Here is a 17,769-nt window from a genome sequence, read left to right as displayed (position 1 = left end):
GCATAAAATTTACCCACCTTTGAGCACGAAGTCGACAAAACCTTTGCACCTTTTACCGGGACAATTGAGCTATTACCTGAGGAGGTTGTTTTCACTTTAAGCACTTTAGCCACCACTTATTTTATTTTATTCATATTCATATTTTATCAGACTTATGTATGTGTCATCTCTTTTTTAGCGCTGCATATGTTATTATTATTTATAGTGTGAAGGTTTGGGTTTGTAGCTGCTGCTTACCATTTATTTCCAAGCGCTCGTTAATTATTTACTGTTCTCATTTTTACCTTACACATTAGCTGTGTGTGGGGAACGGTGTCAAATCCAAGTATACCATGTCCACTGCCACCCCTCTGTCCAAGGTTTTGCTCACCTCCTTTATTTCCTTTTTGCATATTCTGTTATATTCTTTGTAATGTTTAAATGATGATAGTGTTCCTTAATTTTTATATTGAATAAAAGTTTTTTTCTTATTATCTATAGCCTTTCTAACTTTGGCCGTAAGTCACATAAGTTTGATTTTTAGCCTTTTAAACTTGTTGCCCATGGGAATATATTTTGCAGTGTGTTCACATACAGTCTTTTTGAAGAACTCCCATTTCTGTGTTGTGTTCATCAATACCAATACTCCCTCCCAGTCTAAATCTTGGAAAATTAGCTCTCTTGAAATTGAGCGTCTTTATTTTTCCCATATGTGCTTGCTGTTTACAGCTAATAATAAATGAAATCATGTTGAAATAAGTATTTGATCCCCTGCTGATTTTGAATGATTGCCCACTCACAAAGAAATGATCAGGCTAAAAATCGAATGGTAGGTGTATTGTAACACTGAGAGACAGAATAGCAACAAAACATTCAAAAGAAATGCATGTCTAAGAAATGATGCACTGGTTTGCATGTTCATAAGGGAAATATTTGATCCCCTTCACAAAACAAGACTTAGTACTTGGTTTCAAATCCCTTTTTGGCAATCACAGAGGTCAGACATTTCCTGTAGTTGGCCACCAGGTTTTCACACATCTCAGGAAGGATTTTGGCCCATTCCTCTTGGCAGATCCTCTCCAAGTCATTAAGGTTCTGTGGCTGACATTTGGCAACTCGAAGTTTCAGCTCCCTCCACAGATTTTCAATTGGATTAAGATCTGTAAGCCACTCCAGGACCTTACTGTGGTTCTTCTTGAGCCACTCCTTTGTTGCCTTGGCTTTGAGTTTTGGGTCATTGTCATGCTGGAACACCCATCCACGACCCATTTTCAATGCCCTGGTTGAGGGAAGAAGGTTCTCACCCAAGATTTGATGGTACATTGCCCTGGACAGTGAAGGGAGAAGCAGCACAGTGAGGAGCTCATCTCTCTGTTGCTCCGCTTTTTCTCTTATTAGAATGCTTCTTGCCTGTACAGGAACTGATTGGCTTCTTGTACTGCTTTTTCCTCTGCCACTCCAGCCCAGCTACAAATGGATTGCAGGACACGGATGGCAGACTAAGGGCTCTTTCACATGGACATTCCGATTGGGTCTGCCTGCACGTTTTTCAGGCGAACCCGATCGGAACCTCCATTTTCCTCTATAGAGCATCAGGTGTAAATGGACATATATCTGTTTACACCTGCTGACATCTGATCCGATCCACCAAAAACAGATGGATGGGGATCCAATTCCCCTTTCGTCCATCGGATTGGGTCAGTTGAAATTGGACAGGCGATCCGTTTTCATCCAACCGACCATTGAAGAGAGCAAGCAGCTGTGTGTCTGCGCTGCGGCAGCGGAGCAGACACAGAGCTGTCATCCGCGAGATCAGCGGAGAGATCCCCTTTTGAGCAGGAGGATCAGCTAAACAGGTCCGCCCCATGTGAAAGAACCCTAAATTACAGCACTGCTAGTATTTAACCACCTCCCATCCTCCATATAAGGAAATTACAGATGGGTACCAGTTCTCTTGTTCTGGGAGGATGTCATATGGCATCCTCCTACACTAACTGCGCATACGTGCCCCCGGGGGCGCGCAGCGAATGGTGGTGCGCTGTGTCCCTGGGACACAGCGGCTCACCAATCACAGTAAATAGATGATGACACAACCTCTGTCATGTGATCAGCTGTGTCCAATCACAGATGATCGTTTGTAAACACAAAATGCCGGTTATCGGCAGTCCTCTCACTCTGACAGCATTTGAGGAGAGGAGAGCCGGAAAGCAGCATTCTTCAGAGGGGACACTGATCATCAGGGCACTGATCATCTGTGGCCTGATGATCAGTGTAGCCCCATCAATGCCACCTGTCAGTGCCCATCAGTGCCACATACCAGAGCCCATCAGTGCACATCAATGCCACATAGCAGTGCCTACCAGTGCACATCAATGCCACATATTAGTGCTCATCAGAGTTTCCTTTCACTGCCAACTATCAGTGCCAGTCAGTGCTGACAATCAGTGCTGCCAATCAGTGCCACCTAACAGTTCCAATCAGTGCCGCCTATCAGTGCCAGTCAGTGCTGCCTATCAGTGCCACAAATCAGTACCATATATTAGTGCTGCCTTTCAGTGCCCATCAGTGATGCCTGTCAATGCCCACCAGTGATGCCGATCAATGCCCATCAGTGCCACCTACCAGTGCCTCCTCATCAGTGCCGCCAATCAGTGCTCATCAGTGCAGCCTCAGTAGTGCACATCAGTGAAAGAGAAAAATTACTTATTTACAAAATTTTATAACAGAAACTAAGAAAAACCTTTTTTTTGTTCAAAATTTTCAGTCTTTTTTAGTTTGTTTAGCAAAAAATAAAAAACCCAGTGGTGATTAAATACCACCAAAAGAAAGCTCTATATGTCTAAAAAAAGATAAAAATTTTGTTTGGGTGCAGTGTTGCATGACCGTGCAATTATCATTCTAAGTGCGACAGCTCTGAAAGCTGGAAATTGGCCTGGGCAGGAAGAGGGTAAAAGTTCCCAGTAGGCAGGTGGTTAAACTATATATCTACTTAATAAAATTACATTGCATTACACTTCATGTCTTTTATATCTTTTATTACCATCCCCCGGCCACTTACCTACAGGCTGAACAAAAAGAGGAGGCTGTTCGCATGCCGTGGTGCTTTCCATCACATCCATGACAAACTAACGTGACATGCTAAGCTGGCAGGCAGCTGTGATGGTTAAACTCGGCCATTATAGTCAATGAGGCTGCACCACAGCCATAAGCCAAACACTTGGCTTGTGGTTGCGATGCATTAGCCCCACTATAAACTGCCATTCGGCAGAAATAGAGAAAAAAAAAACAGGCATTCGGCTGCTTAGTTGTGCTCTGAAAAGTGATTCACCACAGATCACTTTTCAGAGCTTTGGCTAGTCTGACCCTAGCCTAAAGCTGAGTATGCACATACTGAAATTCAGCCAATTTAGCAGGAACTGTGTTCTGCTGTTTGTTCAACAGAAACTGGTCTAATGACGTCATGAACAGTCCTGCTGCACTCGATCAGCAAATGCAGCCAATGGCTGCAGCACTGACCAGTGTATTCTGATGGGGAGGGGGTCTCCAGCCATCCACATCATTTATGTTGATACAGGAATCTGTAGTGTTTTTGGGGTTATATTAGTGAGTATAGAGTGCCATCTTTCCTTCTAGACTGTAAGCCTTGCCCCCCCCCTTACACACACCTTTAATTGTATGGATGATAAAAACATTAGATTGGAAAACTGAATTTGCATATATGAAGCCTCATTTGCACTTCTCATTGATTCAGGATTTGCGCATTCTGTGAAGATATGTGTAGTTCTATATCAGTGATTGCATAGGCATGGATCATGCAAATCTGCATTCAGACAACCATTAAATATAGAAAAAATGGAAATTGACATGATTTGCAAGAGAGGAAGATATTGACACCGACATCCCCAGGTGTGACTCAGGCTTCTCATGTCATTGGTTTTTGGTGGAGCTTTTCTCTACACACCTTAAGACATCTGACCTGTTAAAATCCAGGTTTGACCCTAGAACTTTTTGACCCTAGAATGTTTTTTTCTAATCGTAAATCATAAAAAGAAGTAAAACTTTTTTCCCTTTCAAAACCCATGGTAAACATGACTTTGAAAATAACCTTAATTAAAAAGGACTCATTCCTGAAATTTACCATTTTAAAATTGAATTCTAATTATGATAAACAGCAAGACATTTCTACTTAGCACTCACTACACTACTCTGAATGGCATTTAAACAGCTTTAAATCTTCATTAAAATTCATCTCTTTTGTGATAACATTTGTATAATACTACAGAGGCTTTAGTCTTCCCTGCAGTGAAAAATATATCAGCTTATAAAAAGAAACTCATTTCAAGGTGACAATTTTAACATCAAAGTTACTACAAAGTTTCATTTTGAAAAGAAAGTAAATTAACTTGGGAATGATTCTAAATGAAAAGTGTAAGCATGCCTACATTTTTGTACTTTAATAGGAAGGGAAAAGCGAAAATCACAATCCTTAAAGCTCAGATATGATCTTTATTGCGTAATTACATTGGTACAAGGTAAGTACAGTGTGGCAAAAAAGTATTTAGTCAGCCACCAATTGTGCAAGTTCTCCCACTTAAAAAGATGAGAGAGGCCTGTAATTGGCATCATAGGTAGACCTCAACTATGAGAGACAAAATGAGAAAAAAATCCAGACAATCACATTTGCTGATTTGGAAAGAATTTATTTGCAAATTATGGTGGAAAATAAGTATTTGGTCACCTACAAACAAGCAAGATCTCTGGCTCTCACAGACCTGTACCTTCTTCTTTAAGAGGCTCCTCTGTCCTGCACTCATTACCTGTATCAATGGCACCTGTTTGAACTTGTTATCAGTATAAAAGACACCTGTCCACAACCTCAAACAGTCACACTCCAAACTCCACTATGGTGAAGACCAAAGAGCTGTCGAAGGACACCAGAAACAAAATTGTAGACCTGCACCAGGCTGGGAAGACTGAATCTGCAATAGGCAAGCAGCTTGGTGTGAACAAATCAACTGTGGGAGCAATATTTAGAAAATGGAAGACATAAATACTTTTTTGCCCCACTGTATGTATATCTCATACCTGGGAAGCTGCTGGGAAAGCTGTCAAACACTGAAGTATTTGGTGCTGCTACAGTGAAAGCAGCAATATTTCGAGTCATCTGGAGGCAGTGGCTGAGCAGTGGCATAAATGGAGACAGTGCTGAGCAAGGGACTCCCTAATGGTGCACAGAGGATGCCACTAGTACAGGGCCTGGAAGATTGCACCTATTACTGTCATAGTGCTGACTACTACAGTAATTGTCATCTCCCCCAGCAGCTTCTCAGGTATGCGATATGAATACTTACAGTGGTCCAAGCTGGACAAATGTAATTAGGCAATTAGGATCATACCATTGCAGCTGGCTGCTCCATTGAGATGTGATTATAAAGACTCATGCTTACATATTTATAATGTGCTTCTTTTAAAAAAGGTAAACCACAAATACATATATTGCCAAACGTATTGGGACACCCCTCCAAATAATTGGATTCAGGTGTTCCAATCATCTCCATGGTCACAGGTGTATAAAATCAAGTACCTAGGCATGCAGACTGCTTCTACTAACATTTGTGAATGAATGGGTCGCTCTCAGGAGCTCAATGAAGTCAAGCGTGGTACCGTGATAGGTTGCTACCTGTGCAATAAGTCCATCCATGAAATTTCCTTGCTACTAAATATTCCATGGTCAACTGTTGGTATTATAACAAAGTGGAAGCAACTGGGAGTAACAGCAACTCGACCACAAAGTGGTAGGCCATGTAAAATGACAGAGTGGGGTCAGCGCATGCTGAAGCGCACAGTGCACAGAATTCACCAACTTTCTGCAGAGTCAATAGCTAAAGACCTCCATACTCACGTGGCCTTCAGATTAGCAAAACAACAGTGTATAGAGAGCTTCATGGAATGGGTTTCCATGGCCAAGCAGCTGCATCCAAGCCTTACATCACCAAGTGCAATGCAAAGCGCCGGATGCAGTGGTGTAAAGCACGCCACCACTGAACTCTAGAGTAGTGGAAATGTGTTCTCTGGAGTGACCAATCACGCTTCTCTGTCTGGCAATCTGATGGACGTGTCTGGGTTTGCAGTTGCCAGGAGAACAGTACTTACCTGACTGTATTGTGCCAAGTGTAAACTTGGTTTAGGGGGGATTATGGTGTGAGGTTGTTTTTCAGTAGTTGGGCTTGGCCCCTTAGTTCCAGTGAAGGGAACTCTTAATGTGTCAGAATACCAAGACATTTTGGACAATTTCATGCTCCCAACTTTGTGGGAACAGGGTGGGGATGGTCCCTTTCTCTTCCAATATGACAGCGTACCAGTGCACAAAGCAAGGTCCATAAAGACATGGATGAGCAAGTTTGGGGTGGAGGAACTTGACTGTCCTGACCTCAACCCAATAGGACACATTTGGGATGAATTAGAGTGGAGACTGCAAGCCAGGCCTTCTCGCGTGACATCAGTGCCTGACCTCACAAATACGCTTCTGGAAGAATGGTCCAACATTCCCATAGACACATTCCTAAATCTTGTGGACAGCCTTCCCAGAAGAGTTGAAGCTGTTATAGCTGTAAAGGGTGGGCCAACTCAATATTGAACCATATGGACTAAGACTGACATGCCATCAAAGTTCATGTGCGTGTAAAGGCAGGTGTCCCAATACTTTTGGCAATATAGTGTATGTTTTGCAGTCACATTTTGATTCATTCATAGGCTTTCTGTTTATTTATTCATATGCTAAAAGCATTTTTTAGAAACAGCGATATGCGGAAAGGAGAACATACAGTACATTTTTTTTTCACTGACTTTTTAAAAATATACACAAAAAGGACCTATTTTATATAAAATATTAATATAAAATATGTGTTAATGTTTTAAAAAACTATTTATATATATATATATATATATATATATATATATATTTACTATATTTATAAAGCTGGCTCATCAGCTGTACTTCCTGGCAATCTCTGACATCAGTAAAGCTGGTGTAAAGGAAAATGGCTCCGGTGTTCCGTTGTTGGCAAGAAGTACAGTGAGAGTTGTACTAGCTGGGTAGAGTATGAGAAGCCAGCTTTAGTAGGATTGGGAATTTACAATAAAGGCAATTTCTGGTTAAAGAGCTAATGGGGACTTAAAACGTGTGGAAAGGATGATGCCTGGAGCCGTAGCATGCATTGCCCTAAGGCAGCCTATTCATTCTATACCACAGCGTACCGCAACACATGATGTGCACTGCAGTGCAGGTGCATTGGTAGGTGTGTGAGGTAGCATTATGAATGTGCAGAACATAATTAGAGTGAGACAATGAAAAACACATCCGCAGAACCACAATCTGTATAATAGTGAGTCGACCAGAAACACGTCCGCAGAACCACAATCTGTATCATAGTGGGTTGACCAGAAACACGTCCGCAGAACCACAATCTGTATCATAGTGGGTCGACCAGAAACACGTCCGCAGAACCACAATCTGTATCATAGTGGGCCAACCAGACACACGTCCGCAGAACCACAATCTGTATCATAGTGGGTCGACCAGACACACGTCCGCAGAACCACAATCTGTATCATAGTGGGTCGACCAGACACACGTCCGCAGAACCACAATCTGTATTATAGTGGGTCAACCAGAAACACGTCCGCAGAACCACAATCTGTATCACAGTGGGTCGACCAGACACACGTCCGCAGAATCACAATCTGTATCACAGTGAGTCAACCAGAAACACGTCCGCAGAACCACAATCTGTATCACAGTGGGTCGACCAGACACACGTCCTCAGAACCACAATCTGTATCACAGTGAGTCAACCAGAAACACGTCCCCAGAACCACAATCTGTATCACAGTGAGTCAACCAGAAACACGTCCGCAGAACCACAATCTGTATCACAGTGAGTCAACCAGAAACACGTCCGCAGAACCACAATCTGTATCACAATGAGTCAACCAGAAACATGTCTACAGAACCGTAATCAGTACATTATTATTATTATTATACAGTATATAGCGCCAAAGGGTATGCTCAGCGCTGTACAGTAGCAAGGGGGACAGAACATGAGACAAGACAGTAACAATACAATACACGAGGGGTTCAAGGGCCCTGCTCTTTCGAGCTTACAATCTAGGAGATAGTGAGTCTTATGTTTCACATGACTGTCATATGCCTTTAAGTGTTTTCTATATTTTGTTTCTGCTCCTCCCTTTCCTTTGGTTTAGTTAATGCTGTATAGATAGCCCTCCCCTTTTCCCAGAAATGCATTGCAGCTCTAGCCTCATGTCATGGAGCAGGAAACATTATGATCTTTTGGCCTATCGAATGGTCATTGTTGTAAGATTCTCTTATCGATTGAGTCACTGACTGTGGTATCCTGCTGAGGTTGAAGTTATCGCTATCTCATCACAACTGTAAGTTACAGAGATCACACTATCCATGCTTAGATTGGAGAGACAGAACAGTGAGCCAACTAGAACTATGTTTGTAGAGATAAAAATTAGTACAGCACTGTTTGAAAAGGCCGTTAGTGTGGTTTTGAGTAAATATACTAACAGCGCTTTTTAACCCCTTGCTTGCTGTCCTATAGTAGAAGCACTGCTACAGGGCGGCAAGGCTGCTTAAAATCACGTATTTATATATACAGTTGTGTTCAAAATAATAGCAGTGTGTTGAAAAAAGTGAATAAAGCTCAAAATCCTTCTAATAGCTTTTATTTCCTTACACACAAATGCATTGGGAACACTGCACATTCTATTCCAAATCAAAACATGAAGAAAAATATATCAAATTTGTGTTGTTCCTCTAAAAAATTGAAAAGTGAATATTAGACTGTTCAAAAAAATAGCAGTGTTTGTATTCTTCTTTACAAACTCAAACATTCACTATATAAACTGAAAAATGTTTGAAGATTTTGCTTTCCTTTGAATCACTTAATGAATATTTAGTTGTATAAGCACTGTTTCTGAGAACTGCTGTACATCTGTGTTGCATGGAGTCAACCAACTTCTGGCACCTGTGAACAGGTATTCCAGCCCAGGATGATTGGACTACATTCCACAGTTCTCTATTTCTTGGTTTTGCCTCAGAAACTGCATTTTTGATGTCACCCCACAAGTTTTCTATTGGATTAAGATCTGGGGATTGGGCTGGCCACTCCATAACGTCAATCTTGTTGGTCTGGAACCAAGATGTTGCACGTTTACTGGTGTGTTTGGCGTCGTTGTCTTGTTGGAACACCCATTTCAAGGTGCATTTCCTCTTAAGCATAAGGCAGCATGACCTCTACAAGTATTCTGATGTATTCAAACTGATCCATGATCGCTGGTATGCGATAAATAGGCCCAACACCGTAGTATGAGAAACATCCCCATATCATGATGCTTGCGCAACCATGCTTCACTGTCTTCACAGTGTACTGTGGCTTGAATTCAGTGTTTGGGGGTCGTCTGACAAACTGTCTCCGGCCACTAGACCCAAAAAGAACAATCTTACTTTCATCAGTCCACAAAATGTTGCGACATTTCTCTTTAGGCCAGTCAATGTGCTCTTTGGCAAATTGTAACCTCTTCAGCACGTCTTTTTTTCAACAGTGGGACTTTGCGGGGGCTTCTTGCCGATAGCTTGGCTTCACATAGGCGTCTTCTAATTGTAACAGTACTCACAGGTAACTTTAGACCTTCTTTGATCTTCCTGGAGCTGATTGTTGGCTGAGTCCTTGCCATTCTGGCTATTCTTCTATCCATTCGAATGGTAGTTTTTCGCTTTCTTCCACGTCTTTCAGGTTTTGGTTGCCATTTTAAAGCATTTGCGATCATTTTAGCAGAGCAGCCTATCATTTTCTGCACTTCTTTATATGTTTTCCCCTCTCCAATCAACTTTTTAATCAAGGTACACTGTTCTTCTGAACAATGTCTGGAACGACCCATTTTCCTCAGAATTTCAGAGAGAAATGCATTGTAACCAGCATGTACAACATTTGCTGCCTTCCTTCCTTAAGGGCAATAATTGCCACCTGTTTTTCAAAGAATGACTGAGCTCACTAATAGAACTCCACACTGCTATTATTTTGAACATGCCCCTTTCAATTAGTGATTCAATTACACAGAATCAGCAGCATGCATGTCATGACTGTTGGGTCTGTTGGATTTCTATTACTCTACTACACCTGCTAGTAAATTATTTGCCATGTAGAAATATCATTTCTACCAAAAACAGTAATTGATCAGGTTAGTGATATCTGACTGCTATTATTTTGAACACAACCGTATATATATATATATATATATATATATATGTGTGTGTGTGTGTGTGATTTGCATTTTCGGGTAGGGTGTGTGCGCGCGCCGCCCTACCCGCGCTTCGATTGGTAGCTGGAGATGTCAATCAACGGGTTAGTGTTAATATGTGGTTACACCCCTTTAGCACCTGATGGATAAATGCATGCACTAGCTGTTGGGATTTGAGCACAGGGATCTCTTGTTTGTTGCATTGCTGGGTCAGTAGCCAGACCTGAACCTTGTTGCTCTCCCCATTGTGTCTTTTCCCCTATGCTAGCATTGTGTCCACAGTAGCATTTGCGTAGGCAGAGCAGAGTAGGACTGGCCATAGAAGGATTACTTTGACGCAGTTGGCCAGCTTAAGCATGTAGTGCAATATGTGTGAACTAAATATCCCTATTTATTGCATAGTCTGCTTGAAAGGGTATATACCAGTGTGCAGAGGGTCCTCAGAATTTCTAGAATCAACGGGTTCCGGCTGGCAATTCCCCATCGGCACCCAGTCATCGTCAGGGAAAGCTGTCAGGGGAGACCTGTGTGTAAACAACACAGGTCTCTCTCCTGTCAGCAAGGACATGCTGCTTTGTATTTCTCTGCTGTGCAGAGAAATACAAAGCAGCAAGTCTCCATAGTAAAACACACACAGCACATAATGTGAAACACACACAGCACACAGGTAACCCTTTTATTATTATTTTAAAGGATTTATATAGCGCCAACAGTTTGCTCAGCGCTTTATATAAATATAAAGGGAGACAATACAGCAACAATACAGTTCAGTACAAGAGGGTTAGGAAGGCCCTGCTCCTTAGAATCTAAGAGATCGCCCCAGATGTTAACACTCTTCCTGTCCAGTGTCATTAGTACCGTGTCAGTGCTTTTTATTAGCACTGATAACTGTATTAGTGTCACTGGGGATATCAGTGGCAGGTAGTTCCCACCCAGTGTCAGAATGCCCGCCGTAGTCCCGCTATAAGTCACTGATCGTCGGCATTACTAGTATGAAAAAAATAAAAATCCCAGTATGTATACCGCCATTTGTAGACGCTATAACTTTCACGTAAACCAATTAATTTACACACATTCATATTTTTTTTAGCAAAGATATGTAGCAGAATACATTTTGGCCTAAATTTATGACGACATTTGATTTTTTAAAATTTTTTTATTGGACATGTTTAATAGCAAAAAGTAAAAAATGTTTTGTTTTTTTTTCAAAATTGTCGGTTGTTTATAGCACAAACATAAAAAACGCAGAGGAAATCAAATACCACTGAAGGAAAGCTCTATTTGTAGAGAAAAAAAATTACATAAATTTCATTTATGTACATTGTTACATGACTGCGAAATTGTCAGTTTCAGTAACGCAGCGCCATATCGCAAAAAATGGCCTGGTCAGGAAGGGGGGTAAATCCTCTGGAGGGCAAGTGGTTAAACAGGGTAACTAACAATTAAACACGCAGCAAGGAAACAATAACACACACACTATAACACACCTTAAGGGCTTGCTCACATGAGCAGCCAGGGTGTTAAAAGCAGGTGGTTGAGCCCCAGTTTTACTTCTCGCCTGAACAAGGAGATGCAGCAGCTCACGGTTGTATACATGACACAGCCATGATGCTTTGTTTTGGTGCTGCAGCAAAAATTAAATCTCCACAGCACCGCCAATGACTGTGACCCATTTAAGTGCAATGCAAATAGTTGCACCATGGTGGGCAGGGGTGTATTTACCACAATTGGTTAATGTGGGCCATGATTTTGACCAATGAACGCATCCCGGATGACCGATTGGTCAATTTTCTAATCGTGTATTCCCACCTTTAGAGTTAGCCTTTAATTACAATCAGTCCTGAAGCAATGGTTTTCTGGTGTATTGGCGCCTATTCAGCATAGCTCTGCCTGCATATAGCCATTTAAAGGGTTCATCTCAGTTTCAACTACATTTTGTGAGTTCAAAGTCCTGTGGCAAATGAATGCACAGCCATTATAGTGACATCAATGTACTAATGAGTTCTGTTACATGACATCAAAGAGATAATGTGTTGAATTACTGTGTTACCTAATTAAACATTAAAGACGTTAAACTGAGATCATTGATTTTTTTTCCTATTTGCATGCTGTGACATTTCCTCTTTATGCAAGGCTTTGAACTCAGGATGAATATTATTGGCCCAGGGCTTCCTTGTCATAAGGACATTTTTCTGCAATCTGCAGTCAGCTACGGGCAGTGCCCCATATTCCAGATTTGTTTATTACAAAATAGCTCATTTCATTACATTAAAAAATAGCTATTTTGTTGAAGCCCTGGGCCCCTGCTTCTCTGCACTCATCTAACCGTAATTTTCTTGAGGAAACTAATAAATGAGTTTCATTGACAACAATTTAAATAGCATAACCCACGTTGGTTTGAAGCAAAGCACTTTGTTACTTGCTATGGGAAAACATATGAATGCTTAGATATGAAGAAAATTTCATAGGTGTATAACGTGAGAGGAATACTGATCAAAAGGGATGTCATGTTCTCTGTGTTTTACTTGGATTATGTGAGCAGAAAGGAACATTGATGATAAGATCATGATAATCATTAATGGCCAAAACATATAGTCAACCTTAAAGCGGAGTTCCACTTAAAAGTGGAAGCTTTGTTTATTTGCTTCCTCCCTCCACTGCCATATTTGGCACCTTTTGGGGGGGAGCGGGAACCTGGTTTTGACAGGTACCCGCTCCCACTTCCAGCTCAGTTGGCCGCAGCGAAGTGACCTGGAAGTTTGGCCCCCTCCTTGCTCCTGCAGTCTCCTGGGAACTTTCACAGGTCCCAGGAGACTGCCAGACCAATCAGGAGGCGTGACGTGAAGCCACAAGCTGTCACAGCCTGGTGCCCACAGTAGAGATGCCGGTGCCGTGTAGGACAGAAGTAGAGAAGGGACTGCGCGGGTAAGCACATTGCTGGACCGCGGGACAGGTAAGTGTGTGTTTATTAAAAGTCAGCAGCTATAGTTTTTGTAGCTGTTGACTTTTAATAAACACAAAAACGGCTAGTACTCCGCTTTACAGTATATGTTGTGCCCCTATATTAGCTAGGGGGAGCTAGATAGATTTTTTTTTTTAGCTAGAGGCTGAACAGCAGCCTGGGATCACTCAGCCTGGGTTTGAGTTAGCCAGGTTATTTTGCGTCAGGGCTGAGGGCTCTGCAGGTCAGTTCCCTGATACCTCCCCTTGCTCTAGAAGCTTGAGAAGTTTCTAGAATGCAGTGGGTGATGGTGAGGAGGGGCTTATTTGCATAGTTAAGGGATCTCGGCTAATCCCCAAGCAGGAGGCTTGGCATGGGGCCAGGACAGCCCTTAAATATGACTGCGCATGCTCAGCAGGAGCAGTGTCGGGTGGAAAATGGAGTGAAGGCTGGAGTGTGGCGCCTGGGAAGGGGCCCAGGAAAGGAGCCTAAGGGAAGATCTCTCAGCCTCAACCGTCCCCTGAGAAATGACAGCCTGGGTAGCAGGGAAGGAGCAAGCCCAGCATAAAGCCTGAAGGCAGCCTCCAATCCACAAGCTTGCAGGAGAGGACTGAGTGAGTAATCCCACTGTGTGTCTTATGGACACACAGAGCAGGGCTTGGGAGTGAGCATGTACCAGTGCCCCCCAGAGCAAGCCACTTGGCCTTGCTCTGGCAGGGGGGAGGGGGGCAGGAGGTACAGTTGCCCTGGGTACAGTGTCATACTGTTGAGGAAGGGGAGCAGGGAGATAGTCAGTGCTCCATTCTTCATCTAACTGATTGACAGGAGTAATGCTGCCATCACTCCCATCATTCAGGCAGCTAGAGAATGGAACACAGTGCGGGAATTGCAACAGCTGCTGGAAGGAGGATTCTACACTCACCTTCCTCCAGCAGCAGACTGACAGGAGCATAAGAGAGTATACAATAAGAGCGCCCACCGAGAAATGCATTTTATTGCCAGAGAGAAAAAGAAGAGGAAGTGATGGGGGGACTAAAACCTGGGACCCACTAGTGACATCGTCCACAATCTTGGAAACCGCCCAGCTCAGGCAACTGGGGAAGCAGGAGAGGAGCAGATTGAGGCCACTTCCGGTCTGCACTCTGTGAATTGGCAACACACAGGTTTTGACCGGTTTATAGGCAATCATCTCTCTCCCTATGGAGGTCCGCAGTTTGTTCCCCCTTGATTGGCCACAAGTTGGGGTACAGAGTTTACCCCATAACATCACAGTCAGGGGCGGACTGACCATTTGGAAACTTGGGCACTGCCCGAGGGCCTGGGGTCAGTAGGGGGCCCCATGAGATGCCCCTGGTACCTTTTTCATAGGCTTTTTTGAGTTTGGGCAAGGACACAGGGGCCCCATGATCCCCTATTGCCCAGGGGCCCAATGAGTTGTCAGTCTGCCCAAGTGCCTGGGCAATAGGGGATCATGGGGCCCCTGTGTCCTCAGCCACACCCAAAAAAGCCAATGAAAAAGCCAATGAAAGGTACCAGGGGCACCTCATGGGGCCCCCTACTGACCCCGGGCCCTCGGGCAGTGACCAAGTGCCCGAATGGTCAGTCTGCCCCTGGGCATAACATCATCTTTTATATGTTACAGAACAATTGGGTATTATATTTTGTTTTTATGCATTATAATGCATTAAAGTGTAAAGTGACATAAAAAATTGCAGCACCCACCGTTTTTTATCCTTCTACATAAAAATATATATAATGTATGGAGATTCTAAGCCATTTTCTAGAAAAAAATGCAAATTTTTACATGTAGGAGAGAAATGTCAGAATTGACCTGGGGGTTAGGTAATTAAATGATACACAATGGATATATTTTCCACAGGGACTTTATTACATGAATATATTTTCTGTTATAGGTTCATAAATTTATCCACTTAGGGCTTGTTCAGACATGCTTCTGGGGGTAAGTAAAAGCAAATGGATTTACCACCCCTGGACTACTCGCCTAAACAAGGACATACAGTTTCTTGGGGCTGTGCACATGCTGCAGCCACAATGCTTTGCAACTGTGGCAAAAATGAAACCGCATGTTGCATTTGGTGGGCATTACTGCTGACAAACATGAGCCATTTAAGTGGGGCCTTGCCTAAACTGCCCTGCAACAGTGTGCAATGCACAGGGTTGCAAAACTGAGGATCAGTCTTTTTAGGGTTAAATCAGATGGTGAGGAAGCTACATATCTCTTTTCGGCTACCTGTCAAGCATCGTCAGAAAAGCAGTCCAACCGCAGATTGCTTTTCAGAGTGGCAACAAGGGCTGTCGCATGTTGGAATAGGTCCCAAGGCTTATTTCACATTACAAGTACTGCTGTTCTCCCTCTCAAAAGTGATCTGCGCTGGACTGCTTTTCAGAGTGTGATATGGCAGCAGCTGACAAGCATTCTGGATTCAGGTGTTACTGCCGCCTCCTGAACAACTGTTTTTTTTTTCTACTTTTATTTTTAAATTGTCGAGCAGCAATTTCACCTTGTGGGACCGTGCCGCAACTGCCATTTGAGTGTTCATCTCGCGGTTGTGGTATGGCTCCATTGAACTTAACACGCGAGTTTGACAGGAGGTGTCGCCTGTCAAGCTCTGCGCCCTGGTTTAAAAATGTTGCGGCCCCAAAACAAAGCATCATGGTCATGGCTTGTGTACAGCCCTGTCTGGCTGTATTTTTACAATGTGAATGGCCAGCTGAGGCCACCCATCTGAATGAGCCCTTAGGGCATCCGAAAACAAAACACATACAGGGGAACACAGCTTTTACATGTACCTTATAATTATTGACTTTTGTGTTTTAAATTGTATCTGTTCTTTTAACCCCAAATTTCTAGAACATGTAATGTTGTAAAACATAAGTACAAAGTCATCTGTTTTGTATATTACATTTCTTGGCCAACTTTCAATTATGTGACCCTAGGCCATTTTTATCACTCTACCGCTTACAATTACCAGACTCGTAGTCTTAAGCATAGTTGTCAGTTTCATTCAGCTGGTGGGCGGAATAAAAAGAAAACTAATGGATTCCCCCATCCAAACATTTGCGGTAGATGGAGGAATCTTCCCCGCTGTACTATTGTATTCTAAGGGCTCATGTACACTGCAGCTGATAAACTCACGTTCAGGAGCTGTTCAGCGTTTTTTTCAGCAGCCCCTGAACTCTCCCTAATGTTTTCCTATGTATCCATCTACACTTCTTTGGCTACAGTCGTTTATAGGCAGTTGATTTTATCAGCGTTTCAAATGCAAAATACTTGTAAACGCGTGTAAACGTGGCTAAACGCTGCTAACCGCATTTATAGGTGTTTGTGTTTGAAATTTTTTTTTAATTCTTCCATTTCCAGATGCTGTCCAGAGCCTTTTTTCATCATGAAAAATGTATGCACAGTGTTTTCCCGGTACTCAAATGGACCCGGTACACCATACTTTGAGGTTTCACATGAAAAAAGTTATGTTAGACACTGCTGCAATAATTTCTGCACAGAAAATAGCTGGAACACATCCAAACACCACAAAAAAAAGACAGCTAATCTCAACAAACACTGCTCCCCCTGCTTCTGCTCTCTCGATTTCTCTCAAAATGTCTGAAATAGTTAATTCCTTACTGTTTTTCAGTGCTTTCTGGGCATTTTGGAAGGTCTCCTGAGGTTATCTTAAAAAACCCTTCTAAACGCAAATGCTCATAAACGCGGTATGCAAACATGGCTAAACAGACAGGTTTTAACCTACGTTTTTCAGCAGTCAGTTTCCATCATTTAGAAGTGTCCTGTGTACATGGGGCCTAACAGTGGGATTCCACCATGGTCAGAATACCCTGATTAACGCTGCTGCCAATTGGCTGAAGCAGCTAATTGAATGAAAGTTTTTCAACAGTTCTGGTTGACAGAAGTCGATTTACTGACTGACTTCTGTTGAATGGGGAGGGGAGGAGGGCAATTTTGAAATGTGTGTATCCAGCTTTACAGGTCCATGATCCTTGCATAATATACAGGGTGTCCCTAACGTCTGGACACATCACTAAGTATATGTTGTTTTTTTTATCAATATGCATTTTGCCTATGTGTCCAGACTTTAGGGACACCCTGTACATAAGTGAATTCAGTTTACTTAGAATTTCCATCCTAATGGTTTATGTTAGAAAAAGCAATGAAACATTTAAGGCTGGCATGATCAGCAATTGGTTGATGGCGCATAAGGAGTGGAATAGCACCGGGTCATAAGAGGCAATATATATCATAAACCAAGGCTTAAAATTTCAAGTCCTGCCAGGCCTTAGAGTTACTCGCCACCAACAAACACACACAGAGACATGTACACAGAGACACATGTACACACACACACATACAGACACATGTATACACATATAGGCACGTACAGACATGCATACACACAAATACAGTGGGGATCGAAAGTTTGGGCACCCCAGCTAAAAATTTGTATTAATGTGCATAAAGAAGCCAAGGAAAGATGGAAAAATCTCCAAAA

Source organism: Staurois parvus, unplaced genomic scaffold (genome assembly GCF_062004578.1).
Source record: "Staurois parvus isolate SC_StPar_1 unplaced genomic scaffold, SC_StPar_1.0 ptg000136l, whole genome shotgun sequence".
In the NCBI taxonomy this organism is placed as follows: Eukaryota; Metazoa; Chordata; class Amphibia; order Anura; family Ranidae; genus Staurois; species Staurois parvus.
This window is presented reverse-complemented; position numbering follows the sequence as displayed.